The sequence below is a fragment of the Asparagus officinalis genome, chromosome 7, assembly GCF_001876935.1.
Source record: "Asparagus officinalis chromosome 7, Aspof.V1, whole genome shotgun sequence".
Lineage (NCBI taxonomy): Eukaryota > Viridiplantae > Streptophyta > Magnoliopsida > Asparagales > Asparagaceae > Asparagus > Asparagus officinalis.
The window spans coordinates 96,535,792-96,559,990 of record NC_033800.1 but is presented as its reverse complement, the minus strand read 5'-3'; positions in this window follow the sequence as shown (position 1 = coordinate 96,559,990).

Below are 24,199 nucleotides of genomic sequence, written 5' to 3'. Positions count from 1 at the left end.
ACATGAAAGAAGGTGAACACAATATCTCGAGAACTTTTGGAATCAACAAATTAAGAATAGTGGCAGTATGTGAAGAAATACAGGAGAGAATAGACGGAACACTGTTATTGGTCATTGAGCTTGTACAGTCTCCTGCAGAATTTTTCTTTTCTTTTTTTAAAACAAGAAAGCTATACATGCAATCCTAGTGCTTTCTCAGCAAACACCTCAGTTGAAAAGAGAACCTGCTAAGCATTTACATAGCTCAACAAAATATCGATAATCGTAACAGAACCTCCAATGTAAACACGGTCTTTTAACAATAATCATCACCCATTATCCAAGCATCTTAAATATTCCAAATGTATATGCATCATGTGACAATATTTATCATTACACCATCCAAGCATTTCCACAATAGCACGGGTCATAGTGGACCATAATTCAAGGAGTTCGACAAAACAATTGCCTAGATCTATCTACCTGCTGCCAATGCTGAAAATTTTTCAGTAAAATTCTTGGCTAAAATGACTATGAGAAGGAGACGGCCTTGCCATTTAGATTTAAAAGGTAAATTTGCAGGTATATAAGCTATCAATACCTTCCATGACCATATACCCTTATCTTTTGTAACCAGCGACAACCCTCTCAATTTCAAAGTTATTACAGAATAGCAGAAAGAAAGTTCTGCTAGATTACCTATATGAATGGCATCCACCATCAACCCACATTAAGGAAAAAAGTTCTGCTAAATTTGCAGGTATATAAGCTATCAATACCTTCCATGACCATTTACCCTTATCATATGATTGTATGTGAACTATTGATGTGTCAAATAAATTCTGTTATTTATATGCTCAGAGATCATTCTTGTTTTATGAATATGTTAATAGAGAGGAAGGGATTCAGATTTTATCAAGTTGTTTCAGGATTCAGAATTCAACAGGAATCTTCCTCAATCTGGCTACAAACTGATAGTGCAATAAAGGTAATTAATTCATGCATGGAATTTGAGGAAAATAGAGAAAACCCTAATCTTATTGTTGAGATAACTTGGGCTTATATAGGCCCCTACAAAAACAACTTACAAATAACCCCCTAGATATATTAATATGTCAACACTTCTCCTCAAGATGGGCGAAAGATATCCACTAAGCCCATCTTGTCACATCCTCTAATCATATCTACTGAGCTAAGTCCCTTAGTCAGACAGTCTGCTGCCTGGTCCTTAGTTGGAACATGACTTAACTCCAGTAGTCCACTATCTAACTTCTCTTTGATGAAGAACCTATCTATCTCGATGTGTTTGGTTCTATCATGCTGTACTGGGTTGTTGGCGATACTGATGGCTGACTTGTTATCACACCACAGTTTTATCTTTGCTCCTTGATCCAGCTTCAGCTCCACCAGCATACTCTTCAACCACAATAACTCCGTAACTCCCAGGTCATAGCTCTATACTCTGCTTCAGCTGTCGATCTTGCCACCACTGACTGCTTCTTGCTCCACCACGAGACCAAGTTACCTCCTATAAAGATGCAGTATCCTGAGGTGGACCTCCTGTCATCAGCACAGCTAGCCTAATCAGAGTCACAGTAACCCTCAATGCTCACATGTTCATTCTTCCTGAATATCAACCCTTTTCCGGGGGCATTCGAATGCCTCGGAATCTGGTACACTGCGTCCATATGACCCTTCCTCGGATCATGCATGTAGCCACTCACCATGCTCACTGCAAAAGAGATATCGGGACGTGTGTGACTCAAATAGATCAACCTGCCCATCAGCCTCTGGTATCTGTCACAATCAACTGGTTCTCCAGCCTCAGCACCCAGTTTGAACTTCTGGTCGATCGGTGTAGTTGCAGGTTTGCACCCTAACATCCCTGTCTCTTTGAGAAGATTCAGTGCATACTTCATTTGGGATAGGACAATCCCCTCCACTCCTCGAGCTATCTCTATTCCAAGAAAGTATCGAAACAAGCCAAGATCTTTCACCTCGAATTTCTTACACAGTCTCACTTTGAGTTGGGCAATCTCCTTCTCATCATCCCCTGTAATAATCATATCATTCACATATACCGTAAGCATGGTAATGTGGCCTCCATTCTGTCGAAAGAACACGGTATGATCGACGTTAATCTGCTGATACCCCATACCTATCATAGCCCGTCTGAATCTGTCGAACCATGTACGAGGAGACTGCTTCAGCTCACAGAAAGACTTCTTCAATTTACAGACCTTGCCCATTGTCTGATCTGTATCGAATCCTGGTGGTATCTCCATGTATACCCCTTCCACTAGATCTCCATGAAGAAATACATTCATCACATTTAGTTGGTGTAGCTTCCATCCACCATTTATTACCAGAGAAATCAAGGTCCGAACAGTGCTCATCTTCGCTACCGGTGCAAAAGTCTCATCATAGTCGATGTCATATGTTTGATTGTACCATTTTGCCACCAGACGAGCCTTGTAGCGCTCAACCTATCCATCTGGATTCTGCTTCATAGTGAAAACCCACTTGCATCCAACTGCTTTCTTCCCTCTTGGTAGTTTTACTAACTCTCAAGTACGGTTCTTCTCAAGATCCCCTAGCTCCTCGTGCATAACCGCTTTCTACTTTGGGTCCTTCTTAGCATGTTACGCCTCGCTTCCCAAAAAACCCGGGAATCAGAACGTGAACAAGCCCGCGACATATTAGATTGAGAAGAAATATACACTATCATTTTTTCTTTTCTTTTCTTCTCAATCCAATACGCTAAGCGTCTGGAAATAAATACAATACGAAGTCACATGTCTCCGATCACAATCAGCAAGAATATAATAGACAACTTCAGAATAAAGAAATATCATATCACAAATGGGATAACATCCGAGACATAAAAATATGGGTCAAACATGCCCTTATACAAAATTAACAAATGAATACTAGAGAAATATAATACATCGTTCAAACTGAAATGGGAAGTACTACAAGAGTAAACAGAACCATCAACTAATAAATGGAAAGAAACAGGCTTCGACTCATTCTTCTGCTCCATCTACAGGGTACTCCTACTGAGAATATCCTGGCTCTGACGTATCTCTAAGCTGGACATGTTCTCTCTCTAAGTCTGACGTACACCAGAGAAAACAGGTGTACGTTAGCGTGCATGGCACACGGCAAGACCCCACAAAAGAAAAGAACGAACGAAAACCCAAGCGGAAAACGATACGATAACAAAAATGACAAAAGAACGTGCAACTGGTAATCCAACAAAGTCCACTTGCAATAACACTACTAAAACATGATAATTAGAAGAATCCAAAAATCGAACAGGTAATGAGGTCGTGCAGCTAGCGATCAGAACAATCATACAAGTCACAAGGTCATACAACTAGATAAAATTAATACTTAAAAATCTATAACTCGAGACGTAGTACGTTGAGCGAAATAATCCAAACAAGGAAACCCTCATGTATATACCATATGTCTCGAATTATAAATAATTAAATATTAATCCCGATCTATGTATGAAAAGAAACACAACTGGACTATCTCTCACAAGAAATCATACCTAGCCATGAAACGAGGTCATATAAATAGCCATCCTATAATAGGTCACTGGTTCACATCTCACATAGAGTCAAGGTTCACATTATCGGATATCAGGTTAACAACCACATCTCACTAGTACCTCAGACCCGCCCCAGTGCGAAACGATTCACTGTTGCGAGCCTGGAAATAATCAGTAATCATAATATCACCGCTCCTCAAACCCACCCCAGTGCGAAACAATTCACTGGTGCGAGCCTGGAAATAAACAATAAACACATCCGATCACTGCTCCTCAGACCCACCCCAGTGCAAAACGATTCACTGGTGCGAGCCTGGAAATAAACAATAAACATATCCGATAACATGAACATGGACTTTCCTATCCCAACTCTTCTCGTTTTCTAAGTCAACAATACACATGTATTATGGTCTTGTACACGACACGCTAGGCAATTAAGGACATGAACTACTAACGGTTCTCAATACAATTAGGAACAATAAAAGCAGACATGTCAAATACAGTAAAATAATCACAAACATGAAATGTAATCGTGAATCAGTAAAACATGCATACAGTCTGGTTCCATCAATATCTTGTTATCCAAAATAAATATTTTTTTTAAATAAATTCTTTTAAATCGTCATAATTATCAAAAACATAATTCTTTTGGCCAAAATAACTTAACAACTCAAAATGACCTATTTTCCAAAATAAATAATTTTAAATTATCTATCTTAATAACTATTCAAAACTAACCTATTTTCTAAATAAAATTCTTTTCTCATCATGATAATTCCAAACATCTCAAAATAACCACTTTTACACAAAATAATTTATTCCTTTAAATTACTTATCCTAATATCATTATTAATATCAACCATCAACAAACCCACGCAGTTATCAAAATTTTCATACTGTAGCATAATCAAATCACAGTCTAATCGAAGCATTAATTCATAATATATCTAAAAATTAGAAATACGAGTCAACAATAAAAGGATCTTGCCTCGGTGTGGCGAACGAATCGAAGTTGACGGTGCGATGTGGATCTGATCTGAGCACGGGTAGAACGCGGCGTCGAGAAGGGCTCCGGCGAGGGACTATCCGACGACAGCGACGGCAAGGTTCGTATTTGGGTCAAAAGTTAATATTTTCATTGGTGACGAACTCATTACAATTTCAACCATTACAATAAGTTCAAAAAAGAAAGAAAGTCGATCTTTTTATAAGATCTCCTTTACATAATGAAAATAAAGATTACAACTCTTGTCAAACAGCGCAACAGACGTTTATCTCCTGCTGCTTGCGTGTGAACTTTTCCTGTGTCGGGGACGTTAATATCCGTGGACCGCCACGGATCAGATCCGGTTAACAGATTAGTGACCAAAGCTCTTACTTCACGAAGGAAGTAATCGCTGCAGCGATAATCTTGACCAAGCGAGATTACGGCTCTTCTCGAGATTTAAGACCAAGCTTAAATCTGGAGGAATAGGGGACGGGTCTCAGATCTCTTGAACTACACTCTTTATGCACAGGAGATCGTCAAGATCTGCTAACCCTTGCTATAAATTCGTATCTCCACTCTCCAATTCGGCAGCGCTTCACCCTCTTGATGTCCTCCCTTGAGAAATGAGCACCCGAGCTCGTATTTATAAGCTTCAGAAGCGAGTATTTGGATAAGAACGAGTGATTCTTCCTTATCTTCAGTTAAGAACTGATTAACCATAGTATCAGATCAGTTGGAACGCTTAGGAACAAACAAATCCTAAGAAAAGCCGTCAAAACCAACAAATCATCAAATCTGACCGATTGTCACCCGGTGGCTCGGCCTGGTCCGGCCACCAAATGGTGGCTCGACCGTCGAGTCATCTTCTGGTGATCTGGCTTTGGGCCGAACCACTTGTAAGGAATCTTGACCCCAAGATTAGTTTTTTTATGATAACAAATATTATATGTTGTGTGTATTATGTGCTAACATTTATTTTGCAGTATCAGAGCTATATCAACAATTATATTCAAAGAGATACTCAAGACATAGATGAGTTCAAGACAAAATAAAGCAAAGAAGAAGATATACTTTATTGTCAAAATATAATTTTATATTTTCTTTGCTTAGAAATTTGTACAAGCCTTGATCAATCACACACATGCACATACATAGTATTAGAACACACTAACATATGCTTAGTGTGTTGGTTAACAATAGAAATCCCCTATGTTAGCCATTAGAGTTTATAGATATTGAGTGAGTCTTAAAATATTTTATTTATACCTCTTATCAATTAGAATCTGGAAAAACTCAAAAGATAAAAGTTGTAGGTCTCTTTAAGAGCTTTCCAACAAATCTTAAATCACCTCATTCTGATATCGGATGAGAAAGTTACAGTTAAAATACTAAAAAGAAAAATTCCAGAATCTGAGTTTACAGTGTAGTCGACTACTATGCCTTGTAGTCGACTACTAAGCAATTTTTTGACTTCACAGGGTCTGTTTAGACTCAGTGTAGTCAACTACTATGACTTGTAGTCGACTACAGATACAGTTTTTTCAGATTTCAGGTTTTAAATAAGTGATTGTTTATAGCCGCTTTGTGGACGTTAATTGGGTTTAAATTTATGTCATTTCAGAGGCTATAAATAGGTTTAAACATCAGAAAACAAGCACAAAAGTTTTGCACTTGCAAGATCAAACATTTTGTGCATATTCACTCTCTAATTTTCCAGATTTTCATGCTAAGTGTTTAGAAAAAGAGAGTTCCTGATATTGCATTGGTTTCAATCATTCTTAGAGATTGTATAGGCAATATTCAAAGAGTTAAAAGAATCCTAAGCCACTGCATCATTTCACTACACATTCAAGGCTTATAGGATCAATTGTGTTCTTGCTTCAAAAAGGATTTCTCTCGGGTTTGAGATGGTTGATCTCTTGGTTTAGAGATTGGGTGGCAATTGACATGGTCTTGTCAATTGGTGTTGCAATTTACATGGTCTTACAAATTGGTCAGGTTTGCTTTTGATTTTGTAAGTTTTCAAAATCATAGTGGAAATCTCAAGCGAGATTTGCTTAGGGACTGGATGTACACCGGGGAGGTGGAACCAGTATACATGTTTGTGTTTGTGATGTTTATTTTCTGAGATTGTCATTCTTTCTTTGCAATTTATAATCTACTTTGCAAACTCACCCTCTAGTGTTTAACTGTAAAGCTTCCGCAGATTTTTATAAGAGCGCACTCTATTCTTAAGGGTCACGATCCTACACTTGGTATACATAAGCAAAACAGGACCATACATTTGGTATCAGAGCAAGGTAAAAGATGGCATCAACAAATACATCACAATTCAAAGACGGTCATTCTACAAATCGTCCACCAATGTTCGATGGATTGAACTATAATTATTGGAAGTGCCGAATGAAGATTTACCTTCAATCAATTGGCTATGAACTTTGGAGCATTGTGGAAACAAAATATGAGAAGCCAACCACTCCTTTCACGGAATGGACTACATCTCAAAGGAACAATGCAAACTTGGATTCTAAAGCAATGAATGTTTTATTTTGTGCTCTTGATAAGAATGAGTTCAATAGGGTGTCAACGGCCACATCCGCATATGATATTTGGCACACACTCGAGGTAACTTATGAAGATACAAGTAATGTTAAAGATACTAATAATAATTTCATTTGTTATGGTTGCAATAAGCCAGGACATATGAAGAATGATTGTCACTTTCTAAAATCAATGTTAAAGTCTACAAAATTCAATAAGATAAGGAAAGCTTTGGTGGCTACATGAGATGATAGTGATAATTCATCTTCGGATGAAGAAATCGAAGAAAAGGAAAGCGCTCATATGTGTTTTATAACACAAGATGAAGTAAGTGACAATGAAGAGCTTTTAGATACTTTCAATGAATTATATGAAACATTTTTGAGATTAAAGGCTTCACATAATTTTCTTAAAGGTGAAAATAAAAGATTACTTGAAGAAATTTCTAATTTTAATTCTTCTACTATTTCTTATTCTCAAGTAATTGAATTGAAAGAGGAAAATAAATCATTGCTTAAAGAAAATCATATTTTGACTAATGAGAATGTTTATCTAAAATCAGAATGCAATGATTTAAAAATTCGCATTAATGTTTTAGATAAAGATATTTCTTCTATTAAATTAAAATATGATGATATATGTTTGAATGTTAGTAAATTCAATAAAAGTAAAGAGAATTTGAATAATTTGCTCTCATTTCAAAAATCTTCAAACAATCATTTTGGCATTGGATTTGTTCCTAAGTATTTTACAAAGAATGATTATGTTTTAAAGAATAATAATAAGAATATTCATGCTAAACAAAATAAGTATATATGGATTCCTAAGAATTTGAATATTCATGATAGGAATGATTTATTTCATCTTATATGTATGAAGTTTGCAATTCAAAGAATCACACTTATGTTAATAAATGGAAACCAAATTCCAAGTGGATTTGGATTCCTAATGGCTAATCCTAATGATATAATATAAAAGGGTACTAAAGTGCTTAATATTTTTATTAAGGTACCCGGGAAGAGAAAATTTTAACTAGAATTATGTTTATTTCTTTTTGTTAATGACAAAGGGGGAGTTATATAGAAAATTTTAAATTTTTTACTAATGCTTTGATGCAGGGGGAGTAAAAGATTTTATTTAATAATTTTATGCAGGGGGATTAAAATTTTTATATCTTAATAACATATATTTGTCATCATCAAAAAGGGGGAGAATGTAAGGAATCTTGACCCCAAGATTAGTTTTTTTTTATGATAACAAATATTATATGTTGTGTATATTATGTGCTAACATTTATTTTGCAGTATCAGAGCTATATCAACAATTATATTCAAAGAGATACTCAAAACATAGATGAGTTTAAGACAAAATAAAGCAAAGAAGAAGATATACTTTATTGTCAAAATATAATTTTATATTTTCTTTGCTTAGAAATTTGTACAAGCCTTGATCACTCATACACATGCACATACATAGTGTTAGAACACACTAACATATGCTTAGTATGTTGGTTAACAATAGAAATCCCCTATGTTAGCCATTAGAGTTTATAGATATTGAGTGAGTCTTAAAATATTTTATTTATATCCTTTATCAATTAGAATCTAGAAAAACTCAAAAGATAAAAGTTGTAGGTCTCTTTAAGAACTTTCCAACAAATCTTAAATCACCTCATTCTGATATCGGATGAGAAAGTTACAGTCAAAATACTAAAAAGAAAAATTTCAGAATCTGAGTTTACAGTGTAGTCGACTACTATGCATTGTAGTCGACTACTAAGCAATTTTCTGACTTTACAGAGTCTGTTTAGACTCAGTGTAGTCGAATACTATGACTTGTAGTCGACTACAGATGCAGTTTTTTCAGATTTCAGGTTTTAAATAAGTGATTGTTTATAGCCGTTTTGTGGACGTTAATTGGGTTTAAATTTATGTCATTTCAGAGGCTATAAATAGGTTTAAACATCAGAAAACAAGCACAAAATTTTTGCACTTGCAAGATCAAACATTTTGTGCATATTCACTCTCTAATTTTCCAGATTTTCATGCTAAGTGTTTAGAAAAAGAGAGTTCCTGATATTGCATTGGTTTCAATTATTCTTAGAGATTGTATAGGCAATATTCAGAGAGTTAAAAGAATCCTAAGCCACTGCATCATTTCACTACACATTCAAGGCTTATAGGATCAATTGTGTTCTTGCTTCAAAAAGGATTTCTCTCGGGTTTGAGAGGGTTGATCTCTTGGTTTAGAGATTGGGTGGCAATTGTCATGGTCTTGTCAATTGGTGTTGCAATTTGCATGGTTTTACAAATTGGTCAGGTTTGCTTTTGATTTTGTAAGGTTTCAAAATCATAGTGGAAATCTCAAGTGAGATTTGCTTAGGGACTGGATGTACACCGGGGAGGTGGAACCAGTATACATACTTGTGTTTGTGATGTTTATTTTCTGAGATTGCCATTCTTTCTTTGCAATTTATAATCTACTTTGCAAACTCACCCTCTAGTGTTTAAGTGTAAAGCTTCCGCAGATTTTTATAAGAGCGCACTCTATTCTTAAGGGTCACGATCCTACACTTGGTATACATAAGCAAAATCAGACCCTACATTACTGGTTTGGCCGAGTCATTTTGATGTGACTCGGCCGCCAACGGCTTTTATTGGTTTTTCGGGTTTTGGCTTGTTCTGTCGTTACGCGTATTTCATCGTTTTGTTGATCTATACGTTATTTTTGTGGTCGATGAGCGTGCAGACCAATTGGTTCGCCGATTTTGTGGCTGGTGAGTACACGGGCCACTTGGAGGTGGCCGATGAGCACGCAGGCCACTTGGTTCGCCGATTTGGTTGCTGGTGAGTACACGGGCCACTTGGAGGTGGCCGGTGAGTGCATAGGCTATTCGGTTCGCCGTTTTGCTTCATGTGTTCATCAGCATCGGATAATCCTCTTAGACTTAGATAGTGACGTTCATCACCTTCTCTCTGTCTTGAGCTGTGTGTGGATACCTATAGGTATTTTTAGACGCCTACAGATACCCCCTCTAAAGTATTTCAGACTCATTCCTTTATGGAGGAGTCTGGAATGCTTTGGATATGATAGTCCCCCGCCTTTAGTTGGTGTCAAAGGACCTGTGAACTGTTTTAATTCTTGACTTCCTCAGCCTTCAGTCTATCCAGTGCTTTGTCGAATAGATGAAGTTCTTCCGACGCTGCGTTTATCATCTGACCGTTGTCAAAGTCTCGAATCAGAATTGGTGTGTTAGTTTTGGCTCGTGTCATTGAGTTGACTTTGAACTGATTATCTTTATCGCAACACGTTGACTGGCGTTGACCTAGGGCTACGCGTTGCTCGGCGTTGGCCTTAGGGTTTTGTATTGATCGGCGTTGACTTTCATCGTAACGTGTTGACTAGCGTTAACATAGTTTATACTCGTACGTTTGCTGGAGTATACATAGTTTAAGCTCTTCAGGCATTGGAGTGTGGCAGTCCTAAATATTGGGCTGCAGGACCAACTATTAAAGCTGATTTATCTGCACGTGTGGATCTTATCCCGAATTTGTTGGATGTCCAAGTCACGAGACCAACTAATGGGGCTGGTGCGTCAGTGACTTTCGCGTATATAGGATTTTTGGCAAACCCTCAACCATCAATAAGTTTGATGAGCCTTTACCGACTACCGTTTGAGTCGGGCTAGCATGCGAATTGTTTAAGTCCGTTCCGCATGTGACGTTATGCTAAAAGAGTTAACTCTTTTAGTGATACGATATTAAATACGTAGACTTTATCTTTTTCACGTGAAAAGACTAAACGACGACGCGTATTAGGCGTAGACTTTAAGGTTTTTGGCAAACCCTTGTTTGTGGGAAAATTTGCAGTAAAAAGATAATAAAGGAAAATTTGATTTGTATTCCTTTAATCTCAGTTACAATTGGATTTCCTGATTACAAAAGAGAGGATAATGAATTTGATTCTCCCCTTTGTTTAATTCTGGGTTCTTCACGGTGGCGATGAGATGCCTCCCTCGATTGCTCGCGTCGAGTTTGTTTCTCGTTGACGATCCGACGTCTTGTTTCACTGGAAGGATTAAGGGGTGTAACCACCTCCTTAATTCGCTCCTAAGTGGGGCTAATGGGATGTAACCGCCCCTTAAATCACTCCTGAGTGGAGTTGTGATCCCCTCAAATCGTGGGAAACGGTTTTGAAACCGTTCAGCTCGTGTTTGAATGAGTCAAATGCAAAATCCATGTTCTGATGCGAATTCTGCGCTCAAACGCAGTGTTTGGAAGCTCAGACGCAGCAATTTGGAAGCTGCGTTGGCATCTTGTTAAAAGCTGCGTTTGGCGGCAATTAGAGCTGCGTTTGGCAGCGATTAGAGCTGCGTTTGGCAGCGATTTGAGCTGCGTTTGGCAGCGGATTGGAGTTGCGTTCAACGTCGGTTGTAGCTGCGTCAGGCATCGGTTGAAGCTGCGTTCAGCTGCTGATTTGAGCTGCGTTCAACGACTGATTTGAGCTGCGTTCGTGGCTATGAACATGGTGCGTCTTGATGCTGGTACGCGGGGAGGACTTCCACGTCTTGATTTGAAGAGACCATTGATTTGTAGTCTCTTTCTGTCGAAGCGTTGCAAAGATCGTCATTTTGTAATCTTTACTTTAGCTCTTTGATATGCAAGAGTCGTCAGATTGTAACTCTCGATGTTGATGGTGAAGGCTGTTAAACTAGAGCTCTCATCGGTTGTCGTGAAGGTCGTCAGATTGTAACCTTCAGCGATCTACGTGAAAGTCTTCAAATTGTAGCCTTCTGGAAGTCGTCAGATTGTAACTTCCATCATCGGTGTTTGATGGGGATCAGCTATCTATTGTGATTTTTAGACAGCCTACAGAACCCCCTCCAAAGTTTTCGAAAGTTCGCGGTTGACTGGGACGAATTTTCGGAATACTTTGGATTGATCTTGGAGCTGTTGATTCCGTGTGGTAAAGGATTTGTTCTCTGCACTTGCTTCGAAGGCATCATGGTTGAAGGGATTTGCCACGTAGGACCTGTGTGAAGGTATGCGCCATAATCCTGCTTCTGGAATGTGGGGGTGGACCCTGCATTTTGAACTTGAGATGCGGGTCTCACCCTTGCATGTTGAATTTGGAACACGGGTGTGACCTCGGCGTTCGGTTTTTGCATCGCGGGTCTGACCTCAACATTTTGACTTAAGACATGGAAGTGGCTTCCGTGCATTTTTGACTAAGTCTTTGAGACTTGTCTTTGGCTCATCTGTTTTAAGTCTCGGCTCACATCCATTAAGCTGATGGACCTGCAAACGTGCATAGGATTTTTGGCAAACCCTCAGCCATCAACGGATTTGATAAGCCTTTACCGACTACCGTTTGAGTCGGGCTAGCATGTGGATTGTCTAAGTCCGTTCCACATGTAACGTTGTGCTAAGAGAATGAACCCTCTTAGACTTGATGCTATGATTTTGAATACATAGACTTTGTCATTTTCACGGGAAACGACTAACCGGCAACGCGTGTTAGGCGTAGGCTTATCTCTAATTAGGGATCGAGATAAAGTCCCCCATGCGTAAAAGGCATGGATTTTGGTGCTACGATGTTGAATACGTAGACTTTGTCGTTATTTCTTCCTGTGTTACTTGAAACACTGAAAGAAAGTTGGAAGCGCCAGAGGTGTAATATTAACTTGGCATGAATTTTCACTTAGAGTGAAATTCAGAAATTTTCTTTATTATCACTAGGATAATTCCAGAAAATATTTAATCCGTTGGGGATTTTATAATGACAACTTGCTATTCTTGTTGAAAAAGGATTAACAAGTTCATTGGGGGGTTTGACTGTTAGAGGTGTGATGTTAACCTAACAGTATTTTATGGACCTATCGCTCTATTGAAGAGAGTCGATAAGTTGATTATGTCGTTAGAGGTGTGATATTAACTTGACGGGTTTGTGGACCTATCGCTCCATTAAAGAGAGTCAATAAGTTGATTTTGTCAAAGGTGTAGGATTAACGTGACAAGAAAATGTTGCGATCGGAGCAACTTTGTGGACTTATCATCCTATTGATGAGGATTGATAAGTGGGTTTTGTCAGAGGTTTAGTGTTAACGTGACAGAATTTGTGTTGCGATTGGAGCAACTTTGTGGACTTATCATCCTATTGACGAGGATTGATAAGTGGATTGTTGTCAGAGGTATATTGTTAACGTGACAAATTAGGAGTAATGCGAGTTGAATGCATACTCTGTGGGGATGATGATCGTCAGAAGTGTAATGTTAACTCGACGATGTGAAAGATTCGTTACTCTTAATCCAATGGATTTCAAGTAACCAACCCCCGGTCTAGATTAAGACTTAGCAGGGGAATAAAAAGAGGTAGACAAGGCACATCACCTAGTGAGGCACTATCCATGAAGTCGTGATAAGTGGGTTTTGTCAGAGGTTTAGTGTTAACGTGACAGGATTTGTGTTGCGATTGGAGCAACTTTGTGGACTTATCATCCTATTGACGATGATTGATAAGTGAATTTTGTCAGAGGTGTGATATTAACGTGACAGGAAGATGTTGCGATCAGGGCAACTTTGAGGACTTATCGCTCTATTGGGGAGAGTCGATAAGTGGATTTTGTCAGAGGTATGATGTTAACATGACGGGAATTTGTTGCGATCGGAGCAACTTTGTGGACTTATCATCCTATTGACGAGGATTGATAAGTTGATTTTTGTCAGAGGTGTGATATTAACGTGACAGGAAGATGTTGCGATCAGGGTAACTTTGTGGACTTATCATCCTATTGATGAGGATTGATAAGTGGGTTTTGTCAGAGGTTTAGTGTTAACGTGACAGGATTTGTGTTGCGATTGGAGCAACTTTGTGGACTTATCGCTCTATTGGGGAGAGTCGATAAGTGGATTTTGTCAGAGGTATGATGTTAACGTGACAGGAAGGTGTTGCGATTGGAGCAACTTTGTGGACTTATCATCCTATTGACGAGGATTGATAAGTGGATTGTTGTCAGAGGTATATTGTTAACGTGACAGGAATGTGTTGCGATTGGAGCAACTTTGTGGACTTATCATCCTATTGAAGAGGATTGATAAGTAGGTTGTCAGAGGTATGATGTTAACGTGACAAGAATGTGTTGCGATTGGAGCAACTTTGTGGACTTATCATCCTATTGATAAGGATTGATAAGTGGGTTGTTGTCAGAGGTATAATGTTAACGTGACAGGGATGTGTTCTTGTGACTTGCACAAGATTTTAGGAATTAGCGTCTCGCTGGGGAAACTTGCTAGGTGAGTTTATCATCAGAATTGATGAATTTTGATGCTTGTGATTTGAACAAGATTTTGAAGACTTAGCGTCTTGCTGGGGAAGATTGCGATTTGAGCAGTTTTGAGGACCTATCGTGACAAATTAGGAGCGATGCAAGCTGCATTCATACTCTGTGGGGTGATGATCGTCAGAAGTGTAATGTTAACTTGACGATGTAAAAGATTTATTACTCTTAATCCAATGGATTCCAAGTAACCAACCCCCAGTCTTGATTAAAACTTAGCAGGGGAATAAAAAGAGGTAGACAAGGCACATCACCTAGTGAGGCACTATCCATGAAGTCGGAATAGAGGCACATCACCTGGTAGGCCATTATCTGGTAAGTTTGACTATCAGAGGTAACTGTTAACGTGATAGTTTTGTGGACCTGCCATCCTACTTGAAGAGGATTGGTGGGGGAATTTGGAGGAAAAGGACTATCAGAGGTGACGGTTAACGTGATAGTTTTGGTGGACCCGCCATCCTACTTGAAGAGGATTGGTGGGGGAATTTGAAGGAAAAGGACTATCAGGACTATAGAGGTGATCATTAACGTGATAGTTTTGGTGGACCCGCCATCCTACTTGAAGAGGATTGGTGGGGGAATTTGGAGGAACTAGACTATCAGAGGTAACTGTTAACGTGATAGTTTTTTGTGGACCCGCCATCCTGCTTGAATAGGATTGGCAGGAGAATTTGGAGGGAATGGACTATCAGAGGTGATCATTAACGTGATAGTTTTGATGGACCCATCATCCTACTTGAAGAGGATTAGTGGGGGAATTTGGAGAAAAGGACTATCAGAGGTGATCATTAACGTGATAGTTGTTGGACCTACCATCCTACTGAAGAGGAGGATTAGCTTCAGTGGCCGTAGTATCTTCCGGTTCTGACTGGGAAGAGTGAGCTTGGTCCGATTGCTCAGGAGAAGGTTGGGCTTGGTCCGATTGCTCAGGTGGATCCTGCCTACTATGTTCTTCAGCTTTGATCCTGGCAATAATCTTTTGAGCCTGTTCGCCTTGAGAGATTAGTTGTCTCCAAGAACGACATTCTACAACTCCGATTCGGGCTAGGAGGTTGGTATGCAAATTGTGCCGACAGGTCTCTACTAGGGTAGACTGTGTCATACCTGACGAACACCGGAGAGCCATGGTTCGGAACCTTTTGACGAAGGCTTTGACGGACTCCCTCTTCTTCTACTTAGTGGCAAGAAGGGTATGGATGGAGACTTCTGTGTTCTCTTCAAAGAATCTCGACAGGAAGAGTCTCTCTAGATCTGCCCACTTTTGGATACATCCGGCAGGAACTCCCTGGGGGGTGCCAATGAATAATGGAGCCAGTATGGCGTCATTTGATATCACATTTCCAGTCTGTGACTTGAAATGATAGATATGTTGGTTCGGTGATCCCGTGCCGTCAAAAGTTTGTAGCGTCGGGACTTCGAATTTTGGAGGATAAAGGGCTGCATCCCATTCGGCAGGATAGGGTCTGACAGCTCCCTCTTCTTGGAGCTCGCTTCTGTTGGCCATGGCATTGAGGCGGGCTTCCAATTCTTCCATTTTGATCGATTGAGGATTCTGCTCATTCTCGGTCTCTCTTCCTTCATCAGAGGAAGATTCCAGGTTGTGGGCTTCTTGGTCAGAAGCCGTGTCATCAACTATTTTTCCCTTCCCTTTGCTTGTGTGAGGTCGGGACGAAGACGTTCTTTCCCTTCGGGAAGATTCTTGCCTGAGTGGCGAATCTGTCTTCTGAGATTTGGCCTTGTCTGCGACGAGTTGAGTCAACAGGGCCAGGAGTTCATTGATGGCCTCTTGCTGAGATTTGAGCATGGCCTCCTGCTCATCAAGTCTCTTCGCGAGATCTTCATGGTTTCCCGTCATATAAGCGTAGCTCTCATGTTCAACAAAAGAGCTTGATGACTGGGACTCTGCAATGGCTGAGTGTTCATCATTGGAATTGGTTCCCCTGGCTAAACTCCGATAGTTGACAGGGGGAATGGCTCCTGTTCGCGTCCGAGTATGTTGATAAACTCCATCAGACTTATTCAGGAAGTCTTTCAAGCCAGGAGACTGATCGTTCTCTGACTCATCGGAACTAGGAACTGATGATCTCCCTCTGCCGATCATGTTAGAAGTGACTCTAAGGTATTCATCCTCAGAAGTCTTCTTCTTGTGTGAACGCCGTCGTTGGTTGGGTAAAGCAACGTTCGTAAATTGGTTGAACACCAGCAGTTGGGCCGCATATGAGCAGCATTGGCGTCCCGAGAGGACCGTAGGAATCAGTCGTTCACATTGAAATGAACGAATGACTTGTTGCATCGATCTTTCTCTCGATGTGAACTCTCTCGAATCTGTTATAAAGATTCGAGGAGAATTACTCACTGATTGTGAGGTTTGAACTGGAACCCCCAGTCCATGATTGGACAGGACTGGCTCTTGGTGAATATGGATCTGGTTGAGATGCCTTGAATCCATAAACTTCTTATATCCGCCCCTCAACCTAGTCGCGCTACGCAGAGAATTCGGGGGTCTCGCTGCCCGGTCAGCGAGTCGGGGGTCCAGGGGGAGACGCGAAGGTCGCGTTTGGTACGAAGATCGCGTTTGGCGCTTGAAACACAAAGGTCGCGTTTTGGTTTGGTAACGCGAATGTCGCGTTCTTCAGTGTTGACGCGAGGGTCGTATTTTGACTAAAAAACGCGAAGTTGAAGTTCGCGTTCAACGAAGGCTTGAGGTCCACATTTTGGTTGTAAAACGCACCATTGAGGGCCACGTTCAGTCTGGTTCTCGCGAAGCTCATGTTTGGGCTCATAAACGCGAAGTTCAGGGTCGCGTTCAGGCTCACGAACGCATGGGCATCTTTCGACCCGATACCCGTCGTCTTGGCGCGGGTTTGGCTGAAGCTGAGCCCACTCTATCGGGGGAGGGGCTGTCCGAGCAGTCTTCCTTAGGCGGTTCGGCTGCAATTGGAGCAGTTGGAGCTTTAGTCTCTTTGGAGACTTTGTGGATCTTGCGCATAGCCTTGGGGCTAAGGGATCCGGAGGAGAGGGCCTCCTCAAACTTGGCTTGATCAAACTCTACCACGAGAGTTTCGACGGTTGTTCCAGTGAGATGAACATCGAATTGCGCCACCACTTCTTCATCACAGAAGCTCTTCCCCAGCAGAGTCACCATCTTTTGTTTGTTGGAAAATTTGCAGTAAAAAGACAATAAAGGAAAATTTGATTTGTATTCCTTTAATCTCAGTTACAATTGGATTTCCTGATTACAAAAAAGAGGATAATGAATTTGATTCTCCCCTTTGTTTAATTCTGGGTTCTTCACGGTGGCGATGAGATGCCTCCCTCGAATGCTCGCGTCGAGTTTGCTTCTCGTTGACGATCCGATGTCTTGTTTCACTGGAATGTGGTCTTCTCCTCACGATTTGATGTTGTGGAGAACTTGCGTGGCAAGTTTTAGAACTCTGAATGAGTTTGTTTGATCTTAACCGTAATTGGTTAGACAAGCCAAAGATCTCTTCTCTTCTGTTAAGGAGAAGGATCCAAAAGCCAGCCCGAGATCTCTTCTTTGCTGCTCGAAAGATCCAGCCCCGAACTAAGTTGATTTCTTAGTTATTTATAGGGGGTTAAGGGGTATAACCACCTCCTTAATTCGCTCCTAAGTGGGGCTAATGGGATGTAACCGCCCCTTAAATCACTCCTGAGTGGAGTTGTGATCCCCTCAAATCGTGGGAAACGGTTTTGAAACCATTCAGCTCGTGTTTGAATGAGTCAAATGCAAAATCCATGTTCTGATGCGAATTCTGCGCTCAAACGCAGTGTTTGGAAGCTCAGACGCAGCAATTTGGAAGCTGCGTTGGCATCTTGTTAAAAGCTGCGTTTGGCGGCGATTAGAGCTGCGTTTGGCAGCGATTAGAGCTACGTTTGGCAGCGATTAGAGCTGCGTTTGGCAGTGATTTGAGCTGCGTTTGGCAGCGGATTGGCGCTGCGTTCAACGTCGGTTGTAGCTGCGTCAGGCATCGGTTGAAGCTGCGTTCAGCTGCTGATTTGAGCTGCGTTCAACGACTGATTTGAGCTGCGTTCGTGGCTATGAACATGGTGCGTCTTGATGCTGGTGTGCGGGGAGGACTTCCGTAGCTTGATTTGAAGAGACCATTGATTTGTAGTCTCTTTCTGTCGAAGCGTTGCAAAGATCGTCATTTTGTAATCTTTACTTTAGCTCTTTGATATGCAAGAGTTGTCAGATTGTAACTCTCGATGTTGATTGTGAAGGCTGTTAAACTAGAGCTCTCATCGGTTGTCGTGAAGGTTGTCAGATTGTAACCTTCAGCGATCTACGTGAAAGTCTTCAAATTGTAGCCTTCTGGAAGTCGTCAGATTGTAACTTCCATTATCGGTGTTTGATGGGGATCAGCTATCTATTGTGATTTTTAGACAGCCTACAACCCTCAGCCTTCAACGGGTTTGATGTGTCTTTACCGATTACCGTTTGAATCGGGCTTGCATGCGGATTGTTTAAATCCGTTCCGCATGTGACGTTGTGCTAAGAGAGTTAACTCTCTTAGTGCTATGATATTGAATACGTAGACTTCATCTTTCTTATGTGAATAGACTACCCGGCAATGCGTGTTAGGTGCTGACTTATCTCTACTTAGGCTTCGGGATAAAATTCCCCGTGCGTGTGAAGCACGGATTTTGGCGTTATGAATAACAACCTGCCACAATATCGAATATGTGGGCTTTTATTCTTTTTACGGTTAAGAACTAACCGGTAACGTGTGTTAGGCGTTGACTTATCCCTACTTAGGCTTCAGGATAAAATTTCCCCGTGCTTGTGAAGCACGGATTTTGGCGTTATGAATAACAACCTGCCACAATGTCGAATATGTGGGCTTTTGCTCTTTTTACGGTTAAGAACTAACCGGCAACGCGTGTTAGACGTTGACTTATCCCTACTTAGGCTTCGGGATAAAATTCCCTATGCATAAAAGATATGGATTTTTATTGCTACGATGTTGAATACGTAGACTCGGTCGTTTTTTATGGGAACGAACCACCCAATAACGCGGGTTAAGCGCTGACTCATCCCTACTTAGGCTTCGGGATAAAATACCCCAAATTGGTATTCTGGTGTCTTTTTCAACCGGTAAAAGACTAAACCAGCAGTACGTGTTAGGTGTTGACTTATCCCTGCTCAGGATTCGGGGTAAAATTCCCCATGCTTGTGAGGCACGGATTTTGGGAGTTAAAAAAGTGGTGTCTTCTCTTGGGGCAAAGACGAACCCGATGCGGGAAAGGAAGAATTTTATATTCTATCTCCCAAAGCTGAAGAAGAAGAATTTTATATTCTATCTCCAGTTGGAAAAGGAAACTCAAAGTGGGATCTCCACTTTAAGAATCCGAGAAGGTGAAACTAAGAGTGGGATCTCCACTCCGAGAATTAAAAAGATTCGGATAACCCTAACTGTCGGAAGATTTGATTACCGAACTAAAGATGGATTTCTCGTTTATCGAGAGTGAATTGTGGTTTTGGTCCTTATTTGATTACCGAACTAAAGATGGATTTCTCGTTTATCGAGAGTGAATTGTGGTTTTGGTCCTTACTGTAGAAAGGTTTGACCAAGCGGGAGTTTTTTCTCGTTTATCGAGAGTGAATTGTGGTTTTGGTCCTTACTGTAGAAAGGTTTGACCAAGCGGGAGTTTGAGGTGATCCTAACTATAGGAAGGTTTGATCACTCGATCTGAAAACGGACCTCTCGTTCATTGAAGGAATCGAGAGGAGATTTTGACTGTGGTCCTAACTGTAGGAAGGTTTGACCAGGTGGGAGGTTTGAGGCGACCCTAACTGTAGGAAGGTTTGATCGCTCGATCTGAAAATAGACCTCTCGTTCATTGAAGGAATCGAGAGGAGATTTTGGTTGTGGTCCTAACTGTAGGAATGTTTGACCAAGTGAGAGTGAGAGTGTGAGATGACCCTAACTTTTATAGGTTTGATCACTCGATTTGTAGACCTCTCATTCATTGAAGGAATCGAGAGGGGATTTTGACTGTGGTCCTAACTATAGGAAGGTTTGACCAGATAGACAGTGAGAGTGAGAGTACAAATCATAGTTGAAGTGTTGATTCGTACAAATCACTCAAAGGGAATTCCTAGTGTTAAGTGACAAGTACTTAACACGGAGGGGTTTGACAATTGTCAATGATCAGGAAATTAAAATTCTGAGTACTATGTCCGAACTCTAACAATGGGAGTGTTGAGTGCACAAACGCATAGAAGTTTGAGTGGATTCAACCAAAAGGAATTTTAGTGGTCCCACCGTCAATTAGTCTGATCGGTGAAGGATTTTGTGGTGGAAGACTTTGAGTCGTCAAACACCAAAGAGAGTTTTGTGAGGGAAGATTGATCCAACGAAGTGATCGAATCTCATCTCAGCAAAAGAGTATTCGGAAGAAAGTAGGAGTTTAGTGTTTATCACTTTGTTCGTAATAATCGGGTTATCCCTAAGAAAATTACATATAGTATTCTTCCGGGAACTTCCCGTTACATGAATCACCCACCCCCAGCTTCCTTCGCGAAACTGGGTCTAACATCATACTGAGTTACATGATCGGGTTATCCTTAAGAATATTACATGTAAAAATTCTCCAGGAACTTCCCGTCAAGAGTAGGAAACAGTTTAGACTCATATGCCTATTAGAGTATTAAGAAGCAGTTTATACTCGTATACTCTTCGGAGTGTGGCGATTCTCTGCTGGCTTATCCCAGCGTTATCACGTCGGCTTCAACCAAGGTTTGAATGCTATTCTTGAGAGAAAAGCAATCCTTGGTGGGATGAAGGACTCTCCTGTGGTACGTACAGTACTTTAAATCCATAGTATTATCAGCTTTCTCCTGATTTACGATAGGTGGTAGCTTGATCTTGTTGTTTTCAAGGAGGGATTCGAAGATGGCCGGAACGTCTTTGTCCTTGAAGGAGTACTCTTTTTGGAGTCTCGAACCCAAAGTCTTCTGCTATCTTCAGGGTTGCTGTTGCGATGTTTGGTTAGTATCAACAGCTGCTGCAGGTGCTTTCCCTTTACCACGAGAGGTGAAATTTGATTTCGGAGGGTTAGCCGTCGGTTGGCTTCTTTCGGCTTTCTTCCTTCTGAGGAAACGTTCGGCCTGCTCTCCGCACACCTTTAACTCTTTCCAGTTGTTGGATGGTGCTACTCCCATAACTTTCAACACGTCTAATGAGAGGTTGTTGTGATAGGTTTGAAGGATGAAGTCCTCTGTGATCAGATCTCGGCAGTTCATTACCTTATTCCGAAAGCGTTTGACAAAGTCGTCGACCATTTCGTCGTCTTCTTACTTCCCATCAAAGAATGTCCTGATTGACACCTCAGCGTCATCATCAAAGAAATGAGCGAGGAATAGGCTCTCCAGGTCTTCCCAGTTATTAATACTTCCGGACTTAAGACGGCGGTACCAATCAAAGACGGGCCCACGAAGGGTGCCAACGAATGACCGAACCATCAAGGCTTCATTGCCGGAGATCATACCCAAGTGGGATTTGAAGTAGATCAGATATTGTGTGGGTGAACCCTTCCTGTCAAACGGCATGAAGTTAATCAGGTTGAACTTTGCCGGGTATGCTACTGAATCCCACTCTCTTGGGTAGGGACATAGAATGTCGGTCCTTTTCACCTCTCGAACAGACATTAGAGCATTGATTTTGTTCTCGAGATCTTTTATTTTCTCATCCTCGCTCGTATCAGGCCTAGGATGATTCTTAAGAGGAATAACGGGGCCACCCCTAGTGTTGTCGTCATTGGTGGGACCACCCCCAGTGTCGTTGTTTTAGTAGGGCCACCCCCAGCATTCTGGTCAATGGGAGGATCATCAGCATTTATGTATTCATCCACGTCTGAATCGCTAACTGCTTGGATAACATTATTGCGACGACTGGATTCACCTAGCTGATTCGACAAGGCTTAGATCTGTTGGTCATGCTTTTCCCTCATCCGCAACATAGTCATTTCCATTTCAAATTTAAATGCTTGCTTCTGATTGGCTAGAGCATCCACAACCATTTTAGTTGCTTCCTCGGTGTTAATCATAAACACTTCGCGGGATTGCCCTGGGCTAGATATTGTATTATCAGAAGCGATTGCCGAGTTAGCATCCGATGCTTCATCACCCGAGGATAATCCCCTCTGCATTCTCTGATAATCTCTTTGTCTAATAGTTCCTGATTGCAACCGGGTTAGACGATGAGATATAAGCGGGTCAGAGCTAGAAGGTCGAATCGACTTTCCCTTATCAGCCATATTTATTGTGACTTCCGGGAGTTCGTCACCTTGAACAGCCGATCGCTTTTTACGGAGACGCTTTGGTCTGGACTTGGCCATTCCGTTAGAGATCCTCCAAACCACCCAATGGTGGCTCGGTTTTGGCCGAGCCAGCAAAGGTTGGTTCGCGAGTTTCGGGCGGTGTTCGATTATTTTTCGACGCCGTTTTGGACTTTGGTTTCCATACTTGGCGTAGCTTTGGTGGCTTCTTGGTCACCTCTTCCTGCTTTAACGTTTGCGCTTCATGCACGAGGATCCGCGCGTGTGCAATCAAGGCACGACGCTTCTGAATATGCTCCTCGAGGGTTGAGCGGGTCCGTTTGACTTGGATCCATTCATTTACTGTTCGTTTGGATGAGAGGGCATCTGTTTTTCACTGGGGCACTCAGTTCTTTCTGAGTTTCAGATCCGCCTTATAGCAGATCCCGTCAACAGGCTCCAAAGCCCTAGCAAGTCGGCGCGCAAGTCGTTGGTGCTACCTTTGGCGTGCCCTCTTTGATAAGGTTGGCGTGCCTTCTGCAATTGACTCCCCCCTTGACGGAGGAAAGGTCCAGATCTGTAGATCCGGGCTCGTTGGAGGCCGAAGGGGCTTTGCAAGGTGATATTGCAACGACAACGCGGGCCTTGATCTTCCTACGCTTGAGAGGGGCAGAGGATCTGGAGGAGGAGGACGACAGATATTCCTCGAACTTTAGTTGGTCGAATTCATACTCGACCATTTTTTTAACCAGGATCTGGGTCATTGGTTGCGGCACGACAGCTTCGGCAGCGAAGCTGCTAGCTCCCACTGTGGTCGCCAGCTTGTTTGGGTAAAAAAATGATATTTCCATTGGTGACGAACTCATTACAATTTCAGCCATTATAATAAGTTCAAAAAAGAAAGAAAGTCGATCTTTTTATAAGATCTCCTTTACACAATAAAAATAAAGATTACAACTCTTGTCAAACAGCGCAACGGACGTTTATCTCCCGCTGCTTGCGTGGGAACTTTGCCTGTGCCGGGGACGTTAATATCCGTGGACCACCACGGATCAGATCCGGTTGACAAATTAGTGATCAAAGCTCTTACTTCACGAAGGAAGTAATCGCTACAGCGATAATCTCGACCAAGCGAGATTACGGCTCTTCTCGAGATTTAAGACCAAGCTTAAATCCGAAGGAATAGGGGACGGGTCTCAGATCTCTCGAACTACACTCTTTATGCACAGGAGATCGCCAAGATCTGCTAACCCTTGCTATAAATTCGTAACTCCACTCTCCAATTCGGCAGCTCTTCGCCCTCTTGATGTCCTCCCTTGAGAAATGAGCACCCGAGCTCGTATTTATAAGCTTCGGAAGTGGGTATTTGGATAAGAACAAGGGATTCCTCCTTATCTTCAGTTAAGAACTGATTAACCATAGTATCTGATCAGTTGGAACGCTTAGGAACAAACAAATCCTAAGAAAAACCGTCAAAACCAACAAGTCATCAAATCTGGTCGATTGACACCCGGTG